Raw genomic sequence first — 3,194 nt, forward strand, 5'->3', positions numbered from 1 at the left:
AGAAAATATCACTAATATCACACTGAAGTAAAATTTTGCTAAAGATAATTCAAAAGTGACTGCAACAGGGTCATGGTGGTGAGCCGGAGGAGGAAGTGGTAAGGCCGTTGCTCCCTCTATGCCCATTTGGCTCCTAGGGTGCAGAGAGGGACCACACAGCAGCTGTGTTGCGCACCCCTGCTGCTCCCCTCCATGAACCCGGAGCACTGCTGCATGCCTTCCTTGGGCCTCCACTTACACTGGGGTCTATGCAAGTAATGGCAGGACCCCTCATCCTGGCCCATCAAAAGAGCAGAGGAGCAGACCTTTTGTTAGCTGCAGGGAAATACAAAGAGGTGATTTACTGTCACAAAATGTATACCTTTCCAAAACCATGAAGCTGACACAGTCTGAGCAGGCTCATTTGTCACTGGAATTGCAAAGAGATAGCCACATGAAACAACTCCTACTCATCCAAGAGGGGTGGAAGAGGTCCAGGCATGAGGAAAGGTCTAAAGTCCAGCAGAACATAGATGAGGATGGGACTCCCCAACTTCAGGCAACTCACAAGCCCTCTGCTGAGGATGCAGATGGCCAGAGTTCCCTTCTGTATCAGATGTGCAGCCCTTTCGCAGATAAAATCCTGCCTGAAATTCAGGGCATCTTTGATAGGGATCCAGACATGGTCTTGTTTTTACTTCAGCAGAAGAGTGAGTCCCCAGAGCCTTGCATTGGGAGCAGGCCCCAAAAGAAGATAAAACAATTATAGAGGAGCAGGCCATGAAAATAGCCAATAGGAAGAAGCATGTTGAGTTCTTTATGGCTGAGAATGAAAGAGTAAGGAAAGAAAATAAACAACCGAAAGCTGAAAAAGCCAGACTTCTAAAACATCCAATAGAAAAGTAGTTGGATGTTGATGCTGATTTTGTGGAGAAATCAGAGCTGTGGAGCTTATTACCGCATTCAGAAACTGCTGCAGTATCTTCAACCTGACAGAAGTTTGCAACAAACACTGGAAAAGCCAAGGACATTCCAATTCCCAATCTCCCTCCCTTGGATTTTCCATCTCCAGAACTTTCCCTTCTGGAACTTTCTGAGAATATTCTGAAAGGATTTTTGAGTAACTAAAATGAATGACCACAGAAGAGGTACTAATACAGTTAATCCAGAAAAAGAACAAAAGAGAATACCACATGTCAGCGTGACCTGGCAGATACAACACCATCTGGCAGAATATAGAAGAGGCGTTGCCAGGACTCAGGAAGCAGGCACTGTGAAAGGCATTACATATATGATTTACTGACTAGAGTTTGGGATTCAGGACTTGGGAGACACTAAACTCTTGGAAGTCCACTTTCTGCTGAAACAAACCAAATGGCTACCTGGAATTAATTTTTTTCAAGCAACAATTACTTATCTTCAGGGTTAAAATATATAAATGTATGTTATGTGTAAATTAATCCATAATGCCATAAATGATAACACAAACCTAAATAATGCGATAGCTTTTTGGGTTGCCTTGTATTTGATACATGCTTTCTATCATGCATTGACTGTATGCATTTTGTTATTCACATTTTGTTTGTTTGAATCCGGTGTGTAATAGTCATGCCTTTCTACATGAAACTATGTGCCACACTTTGCACTACTCATAAAGATAACCTCATGACTATCAGGAGAAATTGGTAAAATTCCATTTTATGAAGAAAAGAACCAAATTACTAGTTATGCCTTTTTCTTTCTTTCTTTTTTTTTTTTATTACCAGTTTACATAATTAGTCAGAGTTAATTTTAAATTCTAACTTCTTTATTTTGTAGTGCATCATATGAAAATACCAAGGAAATACTCTTTTGTTTTTAATGATGCATGAATAGAAGTAATGCTAGTTGGCAGTATTTGATTATAAGGAATCAATAAAGTAATTGTGTTTTATACCATTGTTGAATGTGGTTGGTAGTTGAAAAAACTTCCTTGCATAACCTCTCTCTGTTGTAAAGTTTGAATGTGAATTTGAACAGATGCAGTCAAATGATTAATTTGATACATGAACTATTTTCTTCAGTGCTTGGTTGTCAGTTTCCCCTATAACGAGGAACAGAGAATACAGAAATTCCTGAGGTTTAATGTTCCCAAACTTTTCCCTGATTCAGCATATATGGAAAATTCTCAGGGCTACTCCAGGACAGAGATCATTTTACTGGGCACCAGCCATCCCGGCCAAGCCCAGTGGCTGGGGAAACCCTGACTGGCCATTGTCCTTTGCAAACTGAAGATGTTCCCGCTGTGCAAAGGGAAGGAGAAGGACAGCAGCAAAAAAGCTGGGCACTAGCCATTGTGTGTGTTACAACATGGTTCAACTTCCTGTGTGGAATTATGACAGTGACAGACATGTGGATAGCCTATCTCAGGAAAGAGGATCAAAGACAGTTGGAGTTGAGAAATATGTTTGGATAAAACAAGCATAAATAGGATCAGATGAAGTGAACCATACAGAAGTCAGTTTTTCCTGTTTTCCTCTTGGTACACATAAAATCAAAATTAAACTAGTTTTTTAAATAGGAGTTCCATTCTGTTAAAAGTCAAATGTTACTTGATTGTGCCCATTTCAGTGTTGCATTATCTCAGACTGTTGAGATTTTGTTTGCCTAACTTTTCTTCTAAAACTTGAGATTTGTGTTTGTGCTCAAAATAAACCTTTTTACTAGCCTAAAAAGAAAGGAAAAAAAAGTGACTGCAACAGTACATTGATAGGTACAAGATGGATTTATTGTACAAGTTGTACAACAGTACAACTTCCAGAGGTACAAGATGGATTTATATGAGGCTGTCAAATGTGGAATATCATTGTTGATATATGAACCTTGGCTGAAAGCAATTAATACCAAAAAGATGTTTATAAGCACTTTATTGACGTGCAAAGACTTTCAGCTGTTTGGATCCTGACAATGTATGGATAACATTGTGAAGAATGGGTATTCCAGAACTTATGAGACATATTGTATGTTTGAATGACAGTCTTTGATAGGCCTAAACACTTCTCTTTCAAGCTTTTGCATTGCCTTGCAAAATATTTTAATAATATATAGCAAATAAAAGAAAGTAAATAAACCTGTTCTAAAAATGCTCAATACCTCATTACAGATTATGGAATACAATGGTCTCATTACAGTAGATAAGGAATCCTTAAGTGGTAAAATAGTCAAGCACTTGACTT

The 3,194-nt window shown here is 38.8% G+C and overlaps 1 pseudogene; it reads left to right on the forward strand.

Moving 5' to 3' along the window:
• The first annotated feature begins 248 nt into the window (after window positions 1-248).
• Window positions 249-1,107, forward strand: LOC102819932 (annotated as a pseudogene).
• Window positions 1,108-3,194: the final 2,087 nt, after the last annotated feature.

Source organism: Chrysochloris asiatica, unplaced genomic scaffold (genome assembly GCF_000296735.1).
Source record: "Chrysochloris asiatica unplaced genomic scaffold, ChrAsi1.0 scaffold00153, whole genome shotgun sequence".
NCBI lineage: Eukaryota > Metazoa > Chordata > Mammalia > Afrosoricida > Chrysochloridae > Chrysochloris > Chrysochloris asiatica.